At 46.7% G+C, this 22,183-nt stretch overlaps 1 protein-coding gene and 1 pseudogene across 2 annotated transcripts in view; both read left to right on the top strand.

Moving 5' to 3' along the window:
- The window catches only part of NPAS2 (neuronal PAS domain protein 2), a 491,193-nt gene that overhangs the window by 194,667 nt on the left and 274,343 nt on the right, over nt 1-22,183 (top strand). The gene's annotated exons all lie outside the window — the stretch shown is intronic.
- LOC146805493 (28S ribosomal RNA) lies at nt 28-2,038 on the top strand (annotated as a pseudogene).

The following is a 22,183-nucleotide window of genomic DNA, read 5'->3' as shown; positions in this document are numbered from 1 at the left end:
CTGGTTGATCCTGCCAGTAGCATATGCTTGTCTCAAAGATTAAGCCATGCACATGTAAGTACACACGGCCGGTACAGTAAAACTGCGAATGGCTCATTAAATCAGTTATGGTTCCTTTGATCGCTCCATCTGTTACTTGGATAAGATTTACAATACGGGCGCAAGACCGATAGCCAACAAGTTTCGTAAGGGAAAGTTTAAAAGATCTTTGAAGAGAGAGTTCAAGAGGGTGTGAAACCGTTGAGAGGTAAACAGGTGGGCTCCGTGCAGTCCGCCTGGAGGATTCAACACGGCGGGAAGGTCGGTGCCCCAGGGGTTCCGGATCCCCTTCGCGGGACCGGCGCCCTGGGCCTACTCGGCCCACACAGGGTGCATTTCCTCCGTGGCAGTGTGCTGCGACCGGTCGGCTGGGAAGGCTTTGGGGTGGCAGGTGGCCCTCCGCTCCGGCAGAGGGTGTTACAGCCCCCTTGGCAGCAGCTTCGTCATGTCCGCAGGGCTGAGGAAGATTCGTCTGCCTTCGTGCCCTCCCCCGGACACCGGCTCCTGGCCGTCTCTCGGGGTTTGCCGGGGTGGGGAAGGGGGTACGGGGCCCCCTGCTCTTGGCCCGACTGTCGACTGGGGCGGACTGTGCTCAATGCGCCCCGACGACGTCATGCTGCCGGGCAGGGGGGCCCGCGCCAGGCACCAGTGGTCTGCGGCGATGTTGGTTACCCACCCAACCTGTCTTGAAACACGGACTGAGGAGTCTAACACGTGCACGAGTCAGAGGGTCGAGCAGAACCCTGTGCCCCAGTGAAGGTGAGGGCTGGCGCACACTGGCTGAGGTGGGATCCCACCGCGCTTTCAGCGGCAGGCGCACCACCGGCCCGTCTCGTCTGCTCCGTCAGGGAGGTGGAGCATGAGCGTGCGTGATAGGACCCGAAAGATGGTGAACTATACCTAGGCAGGACGAAGCCAGAGGAAACCCTGGTGGAGGTCCGTAGCGGCCCTAACGTGCAAATCGGTCGTCTGACCTGGGTATAGGGGCGAAAGACTAATCGAACCATCTAGTAGCTGGTTACCTCCAAAGTTTCCCTCAGGATAGCTGGCGTTCGGAGCCCCCAGTTTTATGTGGTAAAGCGAATGATTAGAGGTCTTGGGGCCGAAACGATCTCAACCTATTCTCAGACTTTAAATGGGTAAGAAGCCCGGCTCGCTGGCCTAGAGCCTGGCATGGAATGCGAGTGCCTAGTGGACTACTTTTGGTAGCAGAACTGGCACTGTGGGATGAACCGAACTCCGGGTTAAGGCGCCCGATGCTGATCAGACCCCAGAAAAGGTGTTGTTTATATAGACAGCAGGACGGTGGCCATGGAAGTCGGAATCCGCTAAGAAGTGTGTAACAACTCACCTGCAGAATCAATTAGCCCTGAAAATGGATGGCGCTGGAGCATTGGGCCCATACCCTGCCGTTGCCGGCACTGAGAGCCACGCGGGCTAAGCCGTGATGAGTAGGAGGGCCGCTGCTGTGCGCACGGAAGCCCAGGGTGACGGCCTGGGTGGAGCCGCCGCAGGTGCAGATCTGTGTGGTAGTAGCAAATATCCAAACGAGAACTTTGAAGGCCGGAGACGGAGAAGGGTTCCATGTGAACAGCAGTTGAACATGGGTCAGTCGGTCCTAAGAGATGGGCGAGCGCTGTTCGGAAGGGACGGGCGATGGCCTCCGTTGCACTCGGCCGATCGAAAGGGAGTCTAGTTCAGATCCCTGAACCCGGAGTGGCGGAGACGGGTGCCCTCGCAGTGTCCAGTGCAGTTATGCAAACGATCCCGGAGAAGCCGGCAGGAGCCCCGGGGAGAGTTTTCTTTTCTTTGTGAACAGCAGGGTGCCCTGGAATGGGTTCACCCTGAGAGAGGGGCCCACGCCTTGAAAAGCGTTGCGGTTCCCGCGGCATCCGGTGAACCCTCGCTGGTCCTTGAAAATCCGGGGGAGATGGTGTAAATCTCTCGCCGGGCCGTACCCATATCCGCAGCAGGCCTCCAAGGTGAACAGCTTCTGGCATGTTGGAACAATGTAGGTAAGAGAAGTCGGCAAGTCAGATCCGTAACTTCAGGATAAGGATTGGCTCTGAGGGCTGGGTTGGTCGGGCTGGGGTGCGCAGCGGGGCTGGGCTCACGCTGCAGCTGGACGAGGCGCCTCACTCCAGGGCTGCGGCGACTCTGGACTCAAGCTGGGCCCTTCCTGTGGATCGCCCCAGCTGCGGTGGTCGCCTCTCCCCGTGTCCCCTCCCCAGGGGCATAGGGCCAGTGTTCAGCCTCGGCCAGCGCCTAACAGCTGCCTTAGAATTGGTGCAGACCACGGGAATCCGACTGTTTAGTTAAAACAAAGCAAACACAAGGAGATGATGGACGGAGCACCAAAACTTTTCAGACAATCACCCCTAGTCACCAATCTGGGTTGAATCCATCATCGTTCTATAGATCACTTTGCCACCCCAGTTCAGACACAGCTATATGCAAATCAGTCTTGACCCTGTGCCTCATGAGAACAGTCCAGACCGAAATGCCAAGCCATGTCATCCCTGGACCGGAAACAAGCATGCTAGGGCCAGTTTCGGGACTGCAAGGGTGACTGGGTCTGGCTGTGTCAGGCCATCTGGGCGCTAGGTCTACCCGGGCCATCTGCTCACCTGGCTGCGCGACCAGACGCCCTGCCGGCTGGGTAACCAGATGGCCCTGTGGGCTGGCGACCAGATGGCCCTGCTGCCCGGGCGACCAGATTGCCCTGCTGCCCGGGGGACCAGATGGTACTGCAGGCTGGGTGACCATACAACTTTTGTCCTTCCCCGGGGTTCTGTAAGCCTCCACTATGTGGGGGCTTAATAGTCAAGGAAAATGGGCTCCCCGGGCAGGCCGGCCGGGAGAGGACCTGACCTGGGCTTAACCCTCCTAGGTTTTTGCCGAGGGTCCGGGCGCTGGGGACAGGGGTACACCAGGGCCTTGGGGAGGCTCTCCCCTGCCTGGCTAGGGTTCGGAAGCAGGAACCGGGCCTGGGGATTGAGCTCCGTCTGGTGGGCCCCGGGGTGTGGGAGCCCTCCATCCTGCAAGCCAGCCAAGGGTCCAGGCGCTGGGGACGGGGGTCCACGGGGCCCGGGGAGGCTGTCCCCGGCCTGGCTAGGGTTCGGAAGTTGGGATCAGGGACAGGGCTTGAGCTCCATCCGGGGGGCCCCAGGGGAGGCTCTTCCCGATCTGGCTGCGTTCAGAAGCAGGGATTGGGTCAGGGGGAGGGGGTGGCTGGCTAACTCTGCTCCGCTGGTGGAGCGGAGTTCTCTGCCCACCCCTACATTATAGCCCAAGATCTATAGTTTACACGTGTAGTTCGCACTTTGTGCTGCACAAGTGACACACGTTGTGCTCATTTTGTGAATGAAGCCCAACTAAAAACTAACTGCTCCCTGTAAAGTAGTGGAATCTAGTCTCACATACTTGTGTATAAAACACACAGACACAGTAGTATGGTACTGGAAACTAGCCCAGGGCATGTGCGCCCAGCGCCTTTTACTAGCAGGGTCACCTGACCGGTGACGCCTGTGATAGGTGGGTGTAAAGTGTAATACAGCACACTCCTGAATGTGTCCAGCAGGACACTACACTTCCCAGGCTGAGGATTCCCATTTTACTGTTGGATATCAAGAGGGCCACAATGTTTACCCTGCTCAGTCCATGCTCTCTATGATTAGCAGCAACAAGCCCCCAAAGTAAAGGCAAATGTCCTTTAGTACTTATGTCAAGGTGTATCACCTGTGTCATCACTGCCGAATGTCAAGCGCTTCGACTAACTAAGGATGAGTATGTAGGAGCAAGTAACGAGGAGCCCAGACAGCTGCTTTAGTTCCTCCAACCCGAATTTCAAAGAAAAGGTCACACCTACTCCAGGGAAAAAGACTTGTGAGTCAAGCGTCTGTAGGCCACACGTTCTTCATTCACACACCATGCCAAAGCAATCTCTGGCCATCTTTCATCATATCCCATCCACCATTCCCTACCCTTTAAAAATGATACCCTTTGTTTTTCTAATTTAAACCCACATTACCAGCCGCTGACCACTTCCCTGTCTTTCTATATTCGTACATCTGACAGCAAGTGCATGCTCTGTGACAACAGTGGCAGCAAAGACAGAGATGGAGTGTTTTACCTGGGAGTGCCATGCTCACATCCTACCCTTTATTGTATATTTGTACAGCCACCTCTCAGAATTTAAGTGCACAAAATGTGCTCTGTGAATCACCCCCAGTTTGAAGTTTGAAAAAATCTCACCACCGATTACACTTGCACAGTTTGCTATTGAATTTTGAGTAGTGTGACAATAATTTACTTTGCGTAGCACTTTAAACCACAGTCAGTTATTAACAGTAATGACTGATGCTGCTTGCCTATATCCGTCATGTCATTTGGATATTGTTTGCCATTCTTTTACTACAGTGCTACTCTCCAAGGATACTCGCAGAAATCCTTCTTCTGGGCTTAGGATGAGCTTATCCTTGGTTTTGTGTTTAAAAAAAAGTAAAATGATGGTGTTCCATTTTTAGCAACATGGCATTGTGGACCATTCTAAGCATAGAACAGCAAGTGCAGTGTAGTATGACTGTCCATGTGGCATCAGGGCAGTACTTTCCATGGTGTCACCCACCCTTGGCCTCTCAGCGCCTGCCACCATCTCTATCATCAGCAATGCCTCACCCTCTATGTACCTCCAGTTGATTCTCTCGCTGCCCCTTGCATTTGTCATTGGGTTCTTTCTTTAGACCCAGCGAAACGGAAACACCCCTTTGAAATTCAGTTCCAGGATGCTTCTGACACGTGACATCCTGCCCCTCATCTTCAGGGTTGACACCCTCTTAGCCGCTTTAGGCAGTGTCTCAGTAGTAATTCTGGTCTCAGAGGAGGCTTTGTGCTCCCTTTGGCTGACTTGGGGTTTAGGTATCCTGCAGTCACCTTGCTCGCTGTTGGCAATCCTTTGCGTTAGACGTTGTGTCTACACGGGAAAAAGATGGGAATGTGTGTGCCTCTGCAGTTCACGTATCATTGTGAAGGCTAGGGGTGATCAGATTGCTGTTTGTGCCTGCTAGTTGATTAAAGTTAGATCCTGCTGGGCAATCAGTAGGAAACCCAGGGACGGTTAAATTGCTGGGACATGGTCTCAGAAGCCAGTTGATAAGCAGCCCTGTGCTCCGGTTGTGAAGATCCGTGGTAGGGATGAGGGTGGTGAAAATGAGAGGCAGCTGCAGGAAGATTTCAGAAAGTTTGGGACCACGCTAAAAAAGCATGCTCGGTTGTATTCTGGACTATGTGTTCATGGATTGACTACTCCACCTCCTTATCAGCTTACAAATCTATGATCGACAAAACAAAGAGTCGATTCTTTCAGGAACGAATCGAAAAAGCGGCCTGTTCAAGTAAAGAAACATATACCATCCTCAAAGAACTCCTTAAGGTTCCCGACACAGCCCCTAGAAACCCCCCAGATCCAAAGGCAGATCAGGAAAAATGTAATCAGCTAGCCAGCTTTTTCCAAGGAAAAATCCAAAAAATCCTGGACTCCATCCCTCCGACTAATTCGAGCGAAACGGACGACCCCCCCGATACTCTGATCACCCCTCGTCTAACTTCCTGGGGACAAATAACCAACGAAGAGGTAGAGACTACGCTCGCATCCATCAAAAGCGGATCCCCTAGGGACCCCGCCCCGCTACGAACCCTTAAAGAAGTCGCTCCCATTATCATCCCCCCCCTCACCCAGCTGATCAACGCTTCTTTTCAACAGGGAGTCGTCCCCCCTAGTTGGAAGGCGGCAGTCGTTAAGGCGCTGCTAAAAAAACCCTCCTTAGACGCAGCCGAACTGGCCAACTATCGACCTATATCCCTCCTCCCCGGGACCAGCAAGGTTGCAGAGAAACTGGTGAATAAGAAACTCTCCCAGTTTCTTGAATCTAATAATCTGCTAAAAAACTCGCAGACAGGTTTTCGCCCAGGACAAGGCACTGACATCGCCCTCCTGGCTGCAGTGGAGGAGGCCAGAGCACTCTTAGACGAGGGAGGATCAGCGGCAGTGATCCTCCTCGACCTGAGCGCGGCCTTCGACACCGTCAACCACCAACTCCTGGTTAAACGGCTTAAGAAGGTAGGAGTAGAAGGCACCGCTCTATCCTGGCTTTCCTCCTTTCTGGCCCAACGTTCCTTCCAGATCTGGGAAAATAACACCCGCTCCTCCGATACTCCCCTCCAATGTGGGGTGCCTCAGGGCTCCTCCCTGAGCCCCACATTGTTTAACATCTATATGTCCCCATTGGAGGAGGTCGTCATCCCGTTCGGAGTGAGCATTGTCAGCTATGCGGATGACACACAGCTAGTTGTCTCCCTCTCCCACCCTAGTCAACAGCCAGCGGATCTATTCAACTGCTTAACACAGATCCAAGGGTGGATGAATAACTCAGCCTTAAAGCTGAATGGTTCTAAAACTGACATTCTCCTTCTGGGTCAGAAAGGATGCACCTTCCCTCTGAACACCTGGCCACCCTGTCTGGGCCCCCCCCCTGCTCCCAAACTGGAAGTAAAAAGCCTGGGAGTATGGATTGAAACAGATCTCTCTTTTACTACGCAGGCCAAAAGAGTAGCAGGCACCTGCTTCGGCCTACTCAAAGCGATGAGAAAGATTCTGCCCCTCCTTCCACCCACATCGCAAAGACTTCTCATCCAAGGCCTTATTCTGTCCAGGCTTGACTATAGCAATGCTATATACCTGGGCGCACCCGAAGCAACCTTAAATAAACTGCAGAAAATTCAAAATGCTGCCGCCCGGATCCTCACACATACTCCTGCCAGAGCTTCAGCCAAACCTGCTCTGAAGCTCCTTCACTGGCTTCCAGTGAGAGAACGAATAACATTCAAAGCCTTAAGCCTGGCTCATAGGCTAGTGCAGAATCAGGGCCCCCCCATTCTGAGGAAATTCATACAACCCTATAAAGCCCCTAGATCTCTCCGATCGGACAGGGAGTCCCTCATCACCGTGCCCAGATTAAAAAAAGCCCGCACGGGTGGAAGACGTTTCTCGATCCACACAGCGCGCCTATGGAACGCCCTTCCTCGAGACCTGAGGAAAGAACCAAACTATTTACGATTCAGGAAACGACTCAAAACCCACTTGTTTCCTTAAAACAGCTTTTAACCACTTCTTTTTTGCTCTGTTTAAAATTGCTTCTGTCTAAAATTGCTGTACCCCCCTTTCCCCCCCCCCCCCCCCCACTGGTGTAGGGATTTTTTTTAGCGCTGGGATACCTCCGGGTGACTACGCGCTCTATAAAAATTTTAATAATAATAATAATAATTGACATGTGCTTCCTCCTGCGGCTCTGCAGGGGTCAGACTCTGTTGATGCCTGATGTCATGGACACTGAAAGAGAGATCTGGAAAAAGAGGCTCTTAGGTTTACATTACATGTACTTCATACACCACAAATGTTGGTAAATCAGAATTTCAGTCATTTGGACTCAGCAGAATGTAATCACAAGCCATGCTCCATGGCACACAGATGCAAGCACGGATCTAGTACACTGCAGCCTCCATGTTGATTCGTAGCGGAGGAATAGCTCTTCTGTGGACTAGTAGAAAGAACACGTACTGGCCACCATCCTCTTTGGTCTGTGCTTCAGATAAAACACATAAAGCATAACCATGTGATATGGTCCTGTATTGTCATCAAGGGATTATGGTGACATTAAAAAATCAACAGAACCCCGAAGTTGGAATTTAGGACTATATTACACGTGTTAACTCGTTATGTATTTTTTACATTACATGTTTATTTCAGTGCAGTTCATTTGAAAGAAAGGTGTTAAATGAAAATGTGTATTAACTGTTCGTAGAAAAATATTAGAAAACAATTATGCAGTTGATAATGTAGAACTTTAGAGCAAACATACTCTATTTGTTTAAAAAAACATTTTTCTTTGAAAGGGAGATATTGCTGAATGTGTTCTCTGCTAGGGGCAGCTAACAGTGGCAGCTAATTGGAATTAGAATGGTCATATTTAATTTAGCTTTCGTTGCCAGAGTTCGTTGATAGAGTTTTGATTAGGCAAGAAACAACGATAACTCTGAGCAGAGTGGTTTGGGACTACCTTTGCGATGAAAGCAATGTTTCACAGGGAACTGTGAAAAAGTTTCCATATTTCAGAGGGGCCGTGAAATGTTTCCCATATTTTGTAGAAATTACATCTTAATAAAATTCTCTGCAGATCTTGACCAACAAACTCCCTAACTGCTAATGCCTGTTTACGTCTTCATAATATGTTTCCACCAAAGGTATTAAGGCCAAATGTGCATACCTTTTTCACACATGTTGGGGATTCTAAACATATCCAGGGTTTGTGGATTCCCGTGGAGGGAACCGTGAAAATAGCCAAAATATAGCAAAGGTTTAAAAAAAAAAATGGGTAAAATAAACTGTGCAAGAAAATTTCTTCTTTTTCTAAAAATGGCATCTACAAAAGGTTATGGGGCATATCAGCAAGGGCCGGCGATAATTATCGCTCAGCGCTCTTAGCGTGAGGATAATTATCGCCGGCCAACTCTGAATTTTATCGTGGAGATAGCGTGCTATTAGCAACGCTTATCTCCAAAGCGATATAATTAAGAGCGCTAACAGCCAAAAGTGAAATTATCACTGGAAATCCAGCGATAATCACAAAACTTTTGGCGATAGCTTGGTGATAGGGCCACACATACTAAGCCATGATATCCACCTTCCATAGGATATCATGGCTAAGTCAGTTTCAAAGCAGGCATAAGTAAAGTAGCGATAACAGAGGTTATCACTACTTTTCTTGTCGCTATGCTGCTTTGAGTGAGGCTTGATAATAGGAGAAATGTCGCTTAGCGACATTTCTCCCGTTCTCCTGCGAGGAACGCCCACTTTGCATCTCATTAGAGATGCAAAGATGGGTGTTAAGGGAAATGGCGATCAGGCAAGGTTTCACGCGACAGCGTGACCTTCCTGATAAGGCGATAAAATTATCGCCGCTTTTCGTCCGAAAATTGACGCAAAAGCAGCGATAATTTTTTATCGCCTGCTTGTTGATATGCCCCTTAGTGTGCTAACATCACTCTTTTCCCAAATTTCAGGAACAAGTAAGCTGTAAAGACATTTTTCTTAACCACAGTTTTTTTTCCATTTTTCGAAGTGGTAGCCGATTTTTCTTTCTTATTTTTTTTTGGGGTGGATTCTGCCTAATTGCAGTATGTGGGGGAAACAAGTGTGAAACTCCTTGGTGAACCTGGAAAGCTATGCACTTCTGTAAAGTAGACAACATTTGCAATTCAGCAAGGCGTAATTTGTGTAGATTGCTTATGGTTTTACCAATGAAGCTAATGATTGAAATAAAAAAAGAACGAAAATAAGTAGGAAAAAACATGAACATCAGAAAAAAACACCTGCTATTAACTGGGAAACTGAGCGCACAATCATTACAGCAAGAACAATGGTTACCTCTGAGGGAGATCGAATCCTGCAGCAACGGCGGGGGCAGGTAAGCGCAGTGGGGTGGGAGGGTGGTAAGGCGCCTGACGACAGAGTAGGTAACAATAAATAAATAAATAAAACCTATTCCGTCGTCTGTCGACTTCCCCGACGTCTTCCGCCCCGTTCCCCCTCACTTACCTGTGCCGCCCGCCGCTGGACTCCTGTGCTTACTAGGCAAAAATACATATGCAGACTTTTAAAACTGAAGAAACTGTTAATTCCCGTACATGGTCATGCAGAGCAACAGTATAACAAGTAGGTGTCTCCAAAAACGGAAGTATGCTGTGATCTGTCTAACTTGTACTCGAATTTTGAGTCTTTGTTTCTGAAATCAATAGGACTTTAAGTCAACATTGTCTGTTTTTTGTACATTTGCGAATGTTTTTCTCATTTCTTTCACAAACCTTGATCACTGTGCCATTTTTGGGACATCAAGAAATGCCTGGTTTTAATAATAAAATGCAACCTCACCCATGTGAGATGCCAGGCCAGTAAAGGGATCCTCCTACAAATGTTCTGGATGTGCTTTACTAAACAACCAATCTGGGAGCACGTTAAAAGCACATACATAGCATAGCCAGTTTATGTGATAGCAGTCATCAGAATGTTTTTTGTTGGGTTTGATCCCCTGCCCCAATAAACGCGAATAGGTGACAAGGTTTATCGTCCTGTCTCTCCCACAGGATAGAAGACTCCTGGCTCAGAGGCGGAAGGCGGTCCATCCTCCTACATGGCACAATAGAACAGGAAGTTACATACATAGGTAGAAGGAGAGGGCTAGGGGATAACAAACCAACAGAAGCTGCTACATGGCCATACCCAAATAACTAGCTGAGACACGAGGATATTGAACCTACCCAAAGAAGATGACGAGAAGCCCCACTGAGCCCTACATTCCAGTTGTCGGGGAGCCCCTCGATAGAGACCCTTGAGCATAGGTAGATGCAGGGGCAATGATAATGCAGCTGACCTCAATGTTCTGAGGTCTCCTTCATCGTTATACCCATAGTGGATTTGGGCCTTACCTCAACTGTGAGTTGCTGCATCTCATTGGGCCTCATGTTCTACCCCTGTCAGTTGACTTGTGACATGTTGTACAGTTGTGTCTTTAATTTATTGGTGCATAAACACTTTTCCTTAATTGTGTTAATTTTCATTTGAATTGTCAGTATATATGTCATAAGATTGAGGAGATTCTTTGAGGATTCTCGCCCCGCCCCCCCCTCCCACCCCACACACTACTAAGGGAATCGAAATCCGCCCAAAATGCATCGTGGATGATTGGGGATGATTATCAAAAACATAGTTCTAGAGCTTGACAGGATAGCAGTGTTGAGAATAAATTAGGCAATGAAGGCCAACATAATTAAATAAAACACACAGAATTGTGTGGAAATCTACGTAAAATACGCCAGAGAGAAATTCAAATTATAACAGCGTATTTCATGCAATTTTGTGAATTTCATGTTATGTATCATATGCAAAATTCCAGAAATCCCACAATTTCAACACTGTGCGTAATTACGTGCCAAAGTTTACAGCAAAAAGGGTAGTAACCATGAATTCACAAGAACAAGAGAATGTGAGTAGCTGTTGTATGCTGTGCTTTTATTTTATGCATCCTTGCATTAAAAATTGACAGGGGTCGGATTTGCTCTTAAATATAGCATGAAATTACAGATTTGCATTTTGAATAATTACATGAAATTTAATAATTTTGCATATTTGCCTTCAAGAAAATTACACAAATTTCTGGAATAATTTTCTGAAAAGTTATCTGGTTTATTTTCGTTTTAATTAGGAGCTACATTTAGCAGCCCAGGCTGTGCGTTTTAGGAACTACGGGCCAGATTGACCAATTTCACAGGTAGCGCAGTGAAGCAGCCGCAAGTGAGGAGTGAGCATGAGAGTGCCAAATTTACTGAAATATGGCTCTCTCCTCTCCTCTCCCTAGTGCCAGCACTGAACTTAGTTGCCGTGCGCCACAGAGACATCTTTGCACCATAGTGCAAGGGTGTCTCCGTGAGTCAAGCATAGGTTTTATACTGGAAGGGAACCCTTCCAGTACAAAATACTATGCTTAGACTAATTTTAAACATTTTCCCACTTTGTACAGTGCATCACACATGCCAAGTCAGCAAATAAAGGAGAAAAAAAACATTTCCCTTCATAGCACCTGGTTGAAGAGTGCGCTATTTTCTGACACTAAACAGTGTCTCCTTTATTTAGTATATTATGTTTAGCGTCAGAAACTTTGGGTGGTTGCACGGCAACCTCCCATGCACCACAGATGGTACGTCCCCTTGGCACTAAGTAATTTGAATCAGCGCTATGCGCTGCTTCAAATGACTTTTTTGTGTAAGAAAATCGGCCGAAAAGATTTTACGCCGATGTGCGTCACTTTTGTGATGCAAATACAGCGTAATATCTTAGTAAATTTACCCCTACTTGTCAGTGAACAATTGGCTTGTCAAACACTAAAACTGCACAGTTCCCCTTCATAGCGCCAGGTTGAAAAGTGCGCTATTTTCTGACACTAAACCCTGTCTTCTGTATTTAGTAAACTATGTCAAACACTTAGGGTGGCTGCATGGGCACGCCCATGCCCCACACATGGTACGTCCCCTTGGCACTAAGTAATGCAAAAATGACTTTTCTATGTTATTTCCAGTGCTAAACAAGTTTAGCGCTGGAAAAAAAATCGTCCGAAAAGATTTTACGCCGATTTGTGTCACTTTTGTGACGCAAATACAGTATAATATCTTAGTAAATCTACCCCTACTTGTCAGTAAACAATTGGCTTGTCAAACACTAAAACTGCACATTCAAAGCAAGTAGTCATCCTTTGGGCTTTAATATATAAGGCGAAATAGCTGTGCAAACTTAATAGCTCTGAATGTCTCTAACCATTTTTCCTTTTTTTCTGTACTTGTTCTAGTTCATTGTTTGCAATTTGACATTACAGTACTTTGTCATAACTAGCATTCTGGACATCAGCAGCTAAATCTTTCATGCAATTTCCGTACTGTACAGTAATTTTACTGTACTCCGGCTGTATCGCCTTGTTTTTCACCAAACCTCAAAATTAATAAAAGAGATTTTAAAAAAGTCGAAAAATTGACATAGGTGACAACATTTTTATCTGTAATTTTTTGCCCTGATGGCCAATTTACATTAGTATTGTAACACTAAATATGTTAGTCACTTCGGTTACAGGAATATATAATGTTTGTTGTTTCTGCAAAAGCACGCAATATTCAGAGCCAACAACCAAGCAGCAGCGTTTAATGATTTTTCACTGTGTATTGACCATGCATCATATCATATGGTAAAATCTAATGATTGATTAACGTACATGAAGGAAACATATACATCTTTTCAATTTGCCCAAAATACTGATTTTAGAAACAGTGGTTATTTGAACACTCCTGAATTTGGGTTTCCCCAAGCTATCGTACAATTCAGAGGCATTTTCCATAATGTGCTCTTTCTTGTACACTGGGTTATATTTGGAAGCCAAAAATGCATAGAAAGTCAATTGACAATATCAAATGTTCTACTATTCTGTTCTCACACACTTCTTCCAATAAAAATGGTATCCCATTTGTGTTACTGTGCCTATCGCTCGCGACAGAAAAGGCCCCATCATGAAGACATAAAAAATTTGCCTTCAAAATTGACCCATGTTGGCAATGCAAGTATCTGTGAATTGTGAGCCTGGCCTCAGCTGCAACCCAGGGAAACGTATAAACCCAGACATTTCTGAAAACTAGACACTCAGAGGAGTACAGGGGGGTGTGACTTGCATAAATTTCACTACGTGTTTTCCCCTGAATGCCGTGCAAACATCAGACTTTTTCGTGAGGAAAGGTTCTGGAAACTGCAGCGTACACAAAGTTCCTACCACACAGTATCCCCTCACTTTTCCTGATAAAAGCAATACCCCACTCGTGTGGCTGGGTGTATCGTCTGCAACAAGAACTGGTGAAAACTAGCAACATGAGAAGTCACTGATGTGTAAATGAGGTCTTCTCATGGTTATAGTTTTTGGTCTGCTCCAATATTGTGCTTTAGGTTCACCCACACGTGGGAGGCAGTGTTTCAATCAGGAACAAAGCTGGACTTCAGGGTGGTAGACTTTGGCCACTGGTTGGAATTGCCTGAGTTTTTTGTTATATACACATGGAAAAGTAGCCTTTTTTGACCATGCTTGTAGAGTATTCTGACAAGAGAGTGTGCTGGGATCCATGCAGGGTACATTAGTCTGGATTACCCTGGGGATGCAAGGATAAGAAATGGCTGGTTTGATAGGGTCCATGGTTACTGGCTGACCCAGAGCCTGAATAGTGCACCCAATCATCATGAGAGAAAATTGTAATTTCTTTGGGTGTAGCTTTGGCATATTAATTGGCAGAGAGAGGGTAAACACCCTTTTTTGGATTCCCCTCAGGACAGAAATATAATCAGCATGTGGGACCTGTGGATTGATGCCAAGCTGGGCCAGCGCCCCACCACATTACTTATCTCACTTTTCTTCCCTGTTGGGGCTTTTACCACCTATTTGCTCATCCCAGAGTACCAGAAAGCCTACCACACCATTGGAGAAAAAGTCTGACACAGAATGGGGTGCAAGGTCTGCTCATTCTAGAAGTACTGGGCACCAAAATGTTTTTCTGCCACCAGGCGGAGGCAGAATGGCAGGTTCACCCCTCTCTGCTGGCCCATATGTCAAATCTACCACCCAAAATAATCAAAATTTCCTCTAATTTGCCATGGATATAGTAGTGCTCTAGGCTCTTGGGAGACGGGTAGGGAGGGAGGCAGAAAGATTGTTGAGGCATTTGGGGTGGGGGTGCAGCCCGATGGCTGGGTGGGTATTTTGTAAAAAGAAATCTTGCTAGCTAGTGAATCCTCTTAAACTGCACCCCAGAGAACAAGAAAGACTGTTGAGGTCATTATATTATAGGATAGGGCCAGGCCTCACCCTATTTTGTTTTGTTTTACAAGAATGAATTACCTTGTGGCTAGTTGCCTTTCTGCTGCCCAAGGGAGGGGAGTTTCGGGTATATCCCTCAATCTACGTCGGAGGGCAGAAAGACTGTTGAGGCCTTTAGAGGTGGGGTCAGGCTAAATGCTAGGGCGGGATGCCCTACCACTCCCCATTTAATTTTTACCTGAAATCTCTGATGTCTGGTGGGATTTATGGCCCCTCCTCCGATAAAGAGAGGCCAGATTGGAGCAAAACACCTTAGCCTGTCCCAACAGGGGTGCAGAAAGAAAGTTGGGGCTGTTATGGGTTGAGGGCCCTGCTCAATGCCAGGGCAAACTCACTGGCAGGGGCGGCTCCTCCGCAATGCAGAGAAGCGTCAGCCCACAGCTCGCGCCAGCAGGTGATAACTAAAATGACAATAACACAGTTATTGGCATTTTATTTATTTTGTCTTTGCCCCGCACTACACTATAGGTCGGGGCCATGCATACCAGGGAGGAGGAGTAAAGTGCACTCTTAAGTGCGCATGTTTGGTTGGCCAGCCATCTTAAGCCTGCCACGCACACATGCCCACTTATTTTTCTCCAACCTGGCGGTGTTACACAGCAGGATTGGAGAAAAGGCACAGGCTCCAATGCACAGTCTTAGCGGCAAACAAGGCCACTCAGACCAATCCTGGTGCTGCTCTCATGTGAGAGCAGCACCTGGATTGGGTGTGGAGCTTGTGCCCTGAGGGCCTATCCCCATCTGGCCCGACGTCGATGAGATGAGCAGCGAGGCGGCGTCAGCGAGAGCAGAGTGGCAGGTAAATGTATCATTTTTTTCTCTTTATTATTATTCCAACCCCCCCTTCCCCAAACCCCTGCCCTCCCCCTGCGGCCACCCTACCACCTGAGATAGGCGGCGGACGACACTGCTCACTGGCCCCATAAAAAAAAAAATATATATATATATATGTACATATATACACATACATACATATATAAATATATACATACACACATATATATATATTTATATTTAAATATATGGTTTTGGGTGGGTTTTCCGCCCCCTTGAAGGGCATATTAGGGATAAGACCACAAGTCTGTCCCCTGGGCGGGTCAGAAAAACTATTTAGGCCTTTAGGGGTGGTCATCAGGCCAATACCAGGACAAACCACTCCCATTAATTAACTTTAATCCATGGTGTCCAGAGACTTTCTTTTCCCTTAGAGAGGACAGTTGTGGCTGATACTGGGTGAGGTTACTGACGGTTGCTGGTTCAGGATGCCCCAAACCCATTTTTTCTTTTCCCCAAAAATTAATTCCCTGGCTAGACATAGACTATCTGCCCCAGTCAGGGGGCAGATAGGAGCCACCCCCAATCAGCTTCTCCATGGTGGCAGAAAGACTGAGTTTTTTGGGGTGTGATGACACTTGCCCATTCCTGGCTGGTCACTCTCACCACTGTGTCTAGTGGGTGGATTCCTGCTTGATGATCCTTCTCCTGCAACAATCTTCACTCAGTGATCCATTAGGGAGTAAGGGCACCTGGTGGAACCATGCTCCAACAGTTGTCCCCTTTCGAACGGTACCCCTCCTGCTTTGATCATTGCTCAGGGGCTGAGATATGCCCGACTACGATCAATGTGAAGCAGCCTGATGGCGCTGACTGCTTTCATTTTAAATTCAGTGTGTGATGTCAGCATGCCATGCACACTGCTCATTACACTTAACCCCCCCAAAAATACCGGGAAGCTCTTTTCTCATGTCCCAAGGTTATGTTTTGTAAAGAAAATCATGCTGGTGCAAGCACTAGAAGGAATTTCTTCCCCAATGTGGAAGATGAGACATTCACATCCTTCAAATTCCAAAAGTAATGCAGACAACATGAAGATCTGGTTCTCCACATTAATGGGGCAAATTAGTAAAGAAAACCTTCAAACTTCTCTGAGCTTAGTCATAGTTCATTGTTTAGGTAGCTGTCTTTTTGTGAAACTCAAGCAAAACCATAGCATCCCAATGCAATAAGTCACATTGATAACCCTGTTGCGCTGGCAGTAGCTTCAACAGTCTCACAGTATATTTTATGTCATTGTTTAACCGTCTATTAGTTAAATCAGAACATTCACATTGGAATCAGAGTCCTTTGTAGCTACACCTTGCTGGCAGTAGCTTCACATTCCCTGAGCATAATTGCTGCCTCTTGTTTAACTAATATTATATTCATTTATTTATTGATAGGTTATATATAGCGCCTGAATCACCCCCAAAGGAGTATCTCTGCGCTTCGAACCGTGCTGCAGGAAGGCTGACGAGCAGTTTTTAGAACAGAGCGGTCTTGAGAAGCTTTCTGAACTGAAGATAGTCAGAACATTGTCTCAGATGGATGGGGAGCTGGTTCCAATAAAGGGGAGCGAGATAGGAAACGCTTTCCCACCCAACCTTGATTTCCTGACCAGGGGGACCAAGAGAAGAGATTTGGTTCCTGAGCGAAGTGTCCTGGAGGGAACATAGTGATTAAATTTCTCAGCGAGATAGGAGGGGCCATTGTTATACAAGGCCATGTGAACGGTGCAGCAGGTTTTGAACTTAATCCGCTTGTGCACCGGGAGCCAATGAAGCTGTTGGAGGAGTGGAAGGGAGGCACTTTTCAGGGGGACATTCAAGACAAGGCGTGCTGCGGTGCTTTGAACCACCTGCAATCTGCATAACGAGGACTCGTTTGCTGAGACCAGGAGAGCGTTGCAGTAGTCTAAGGGCTTAATACCCTTGTCTGAATAAGGGTTTTATGTGTAGAATCTGGGAGAAAGATAAAAAAAACTCGCAGTAATAAACCCAGCACGTGGAAGCAGGATCCAGCAGTATAAGCGGCATGCTTCACAAGGTCAGAGCCTGATCTAGACGGATGCCCAGATTCTTAACAAGGGTCTTGGAGGCAGGGGGAGCACCGAGGTCTGCCGGCCACCACTCTGATGTCCACAGCAAAGGTACCTCTCCGAAAAGCATAATCTCAGTCTTCCCTACATTGAATTGGAGAAAATTGCTTCTCATCCACTTTGAGATGGCTAACATTCCAGAAGAGAAAATAGACTGAACAGAGGGAGTGGATTTTTTTAAATGAGAAGAGAAGCTGAGTGTCGTCACCATATGAAATGGGAGTAAAGCCACAGGTCCTAAGGTGGTTAGTCAGGGGAGCCACATACATGTTGAACAAGGTAGGGCTCAAACATGAGCCTTGAATTACTCCCTTGGTCAATTCCATCGTCTTTGACCGATAAAATTGCAATCTGTGTCTATTGTTAGCTCTGGTTCACAGCAGAACTCTGATTTCTATAGCTAGAAAGTGTTTTAAGAACACAAAGTCTGTTTTATATGAAATTTTTAATCTTAATTAGATAACAGATATGTGATTTGCAGACATTTCATTGTGAGGCAAACACCGTCAAACACTTAACACTGATGTTTGTCACTCTGTTATTGCCGTTTTTTGTTTTTTATTTTTTTTATTTTGGAGGTGCCCCTCTGTGCCACTACCCTCCTCCCCATCCTGCCCACGGGCATTTCGCCACATCCACCTGCAGTGCTGTTTAATTAGGCACTGCACTGCAGGCGGTGAATTGTCTATCAGGAAAATAAACGTGACACTTAGGGGCCTATTAGCATAGCGGGTGGATCGCCAAGGCCGGCCCGGCGGTGGCGATCCACCTGCCAAATGACCCATCTTCACCCCCCGCCATATTAGAATAGCGATGGGCACCGCAGCGTACAGAAAGACCGTCCACCGCTTTTCCGCCATTTGGATTCCCGGCCGGGTGGAAAAGGCCTTCAATATGGTGCCTTGCAGGCACCGCCATCCATATCAGCATGTGCCATTTTCAGGGCCTTTCCATGGCGGAGACTCTGCCATGGAAAGGCATGTGGAGTTCACTTTGGTGGCCCATTGCGGGCCTCCAGGGGGTTGGGGATCTGCACTTGGGGGGTACCCATGGTACCCCCCAACATTGGCATACACAAGGTGGCAGGCACCGCACAGTGCCTTTCACGTTGTGCATGCCAATGCACAACATGCATATATTGCATTGTGGCGGGTGCTGCTTACAGCACCGCCCGCCACAATGCAATATATGCGGGATGCCACCGCCACCGTGGCGGTGGCATCCTAATTGCCATGGCAGGACCGCCGCACCTCTGGCGGTCGGTCCCGTGTACCGTTACTGTGGCGGGCGGACTTCATCGTAATGCCCCCATAGTCTGCACACCAAAATACTTTTCTCTTCTTTTTACCAGAATCAAATAGCGTAAGAATTTCGGATATTAGTTGAGAGGGGGTGGAAGCCCCACCCACATAATAAACACAATCCTTGTCAGGGTGAACATAAAAAGTCACTAAATTAATCTGTGCTTAACGCTCTGGTAACTTGGCACAAAGCAGTTAGGCTTAAGTTAGAGTCAATGTGTAAAGTATTAATTCAGTACACAAACAGTAATAAAGTAAAAACACAACACAAGAAAAATCCAAAACCAATGTAGAAAAATAGAGTAAAGTTTAACCCCTTCCATGCTCATGACGGAACGGTTCCGTCATGAGCCACGGTTGAGCTGTGCTCATGACGGAACCGTTCCGTCATGAGCCCGCCCGCGCTCGAACCCTTCAGCACCGCGGCGGAATTCGCCCAGCGCTGAAGGGGTTAATAATTAAAATGATTCCTTAAAATCAAAAGTCTAATGGGTAAAACCGGAGATATGAGGATTTAAAGTTTCAGATGAAAATAGCACCAAAAAGCACAAAGCACCACTCATGGATATGTAGTCACACAGTGCCTGGGGACAGTCACAAGTTCAGGCCGACTGCAATGAAAGCCGTCAGATAAAAGGACCAGGTTAGTCCCGCTGAAGTGCCACACAAATGGTACCATTCACTTTGTGGTGCCGTAAGGAGGAGGCTGTTAGCGCAGGGAGCTGGTGGAGCATCGTGGATGGTTGTTGCTGTAGCACGAAGAGCTGGTCATCCTTGGAGCTGTGCATTAGTTGATCATCGCAGACAATCTATTTGGACACAAAGTGCAGTTCTCGTGTTGGCAGTCATCACTTACAGTCTCTGTTGGCTTGAAGAGAATGACCCACTGGAGATTCGCATTGGCTGGGGTTGTGGGAGGTCACTTTGTGGTCGCTAGAAACCCAAACTTCTGTAACTCCATCTTTTCTTCAGGAGTTCACATGTATGTAAACCAAGGGTCCAGGACCCTCTTGGGGATTAGGTCTCACTTCAGCAGAGTTCAATAGCTGGGCTCAGGCTGGTGCAGGCAGATCCAGTTGGTGCTGGTCAGCTGGGAAATTGCAATGATGCTTCTTGAACTATGTTGTGTTCATGTAGCTCACACAAGAGGTCTGTCAGCTGACCCTTGCAGTCACTCTTGGTAGCCTAGGTTCAAAGCAAGCAGTTCCAGTTCCAGTCCTTCTTCAGTCAGCAGGGCAGTTCTCTTCGTCAGACAGTAATACTGACTATGTGGCCTGGTTGGATTATAACTTTGGTGCTATTCCACTAATGCTTAAAACTTCCCAATCAAATAGTGTAAATCTAAAAGTTTTGGTGTGTTAAGTTTCATGCAGATCTCTCGGTGTGAAGATAAAGAGAGAATCAAAAAAGTTGTGTTTTCTGTTTTAACTCCATTAAGAAACTCTGATCTCCACTTAACTCTCCCTGAAAATATATATTCAGAAAAGTGCTTTTGCTCGGTTTGGTGTAACTCCATTCAGTCACTTGTCAGATATTTGTGTTACAAAAAGGTGCCTGGTGGGCATCGAAAGCTTAATCAGTCAGGGACTTTTGTATCTTTTGTGTTAATTTGTGGATTATTTGTGGATCTGGATTCTCAAATCCTTTGAGGATCATACATTTAAAAAATAAACAAATACCATAGGAGATGGGGCATTTTTCCACTTATCTAATAGAGGATTTCTGAATGCTCGGAGGATTCAAGAAACCAGACAAAAATATGTCTCTAATTTTCCTATTGCAGTCTAGTTGTTGCATCATTAATCAACTTCTTTAGAATGGGCAGGGCACCTCCTCTCACCCTAGCAGTAAAACCTGGATGTGTCCTAAGCCTGGTCTGGGGCAGTAGACAGTGACAGCAAGGAAGCAAATTAGGTGTATTTGAGCTGTTATGAAGTCTGTACCTTCTAAGCTTCCTCAGTGTTAATGTGAAAAAGGCATGTCTAGCATCCCCGGTTAAGAAACATTTGGTAGTGGGTCAGTGTTGAGAGCAAAACCATCCACTGAAGTCCTTGGAGATTGGAGCATGGTTCCACCAGGTGCCCTAACTCGCCTATCAGAGTTCGTAGCCCTAGCCGTGATGACCCACAACTTATCACACACTTACTGTCTAACTAGAAGTCATTGGGTCTTGGTTCTGCCAAACCCTCACCACCTTCTACGTCTCGCTCCTGATGGAGGCAGGTGTCTGGGACCACGATGGCCCCAGAGAATCTGCCTACAAGTGGCTTGTATTGGTCATACTGCCAGACCACTCAGACCATAGGCCTCTAAGGTTCTAGTTCTCTTTCCAGGATGGGCCCCGGTGGCTTTTATGCTCCTCCCAAAGAGAGATCTATTCTCCCCTGCCTCCTTCAACAGATCAGTGTGTCCAAGGCTCTGCGGGGCAAGACTCGCTCCTACTGAACATATTCATGTAAACAACCTCTCCCTATCAGGGGGACACACAGTCACCTCACAACAAGCATTGTCACTATGGGCTGCGCCTCATTACACATAATTATGTTTTCCTTCCTTCTGCCCAAAACATACAGTGTTTGTTCTTTCCACTAGGTTTACTAACAGTGGCTTCCCTAAGACTTGCAAACCATTGGCTTCCATAGCAAACTCTGTGGACCTGATTCACAAACTGAACTTTCAAGTAAGTTCACACTTTTGAGTATGTTAAGTACTTTTCAGTATTCACCATTTTAAATAACTTAATTTAGTTTAACATTATGTCCTTTGGGTTTATATTTTAAGTCCCTCCCACCATTATTTTCTATAGGAGGGTGTAGCAGTACCCGTCAATAACCATGTGTAGCTCTGGACCTTCTACAGAAGTGTAAGTTAGTTCAAAAGTGTAAGTTATTACAAAAGTGCAGGTTGTCACTATGGTATAAAAGTCAACTTACTCAAAAGTTTAAACTTACTCAGTAGTGTAAGTTACCTTTGTGAATCAGCCTCCATGTGTTTTCTTCACCTCAACAGCAGCCTCCCATAGACGTGCAAATCCATTGCACTGTTTGCTAATGCTGCATTCATCACACATAGCATCGGCCAGACAGTTCAACACACTTATAAAAACATGAAAAGACATGTCCCATTAGAGAATCGCACAGTCCTGTACTTCAACCCACTACTGAAATCATTAACTTTGCTCTTTGCTAGTATTGGCAAAGGCTAAATAAATCTTTCTGACTCATATTTGTTAAGTTATAGTTGCCTCAAATAATGTAAATGGATTTGGCTTGATTCTCAAATTGCACTTTGTAGTACATTTTGTAATACTACAAAACATACTACAAAATGTAGGTTTTGCCTATACTTATATGTGCGCAGTTCACCACCCTGACTGCGGAGTCTCTGTATATATAAGTATAGATTTTAGTAGTAAATGT

This window comes from Triturus cristatus, chromosome 8, assembly GCF_964204655.1.
Source record: "Triturus cristatus chromosome 8, aTriCri1.1, whole genome shotgun sequence".
NCBI classification, from domain to species: Eukaryota; Metazoa; Chordata; class Amphibia; order Caudata; family Salamandridae; genus Triturus; species Triturus cristatus.
This window is presented reverse-complemented; position numbering and strand designations above follow the sequence as displayed.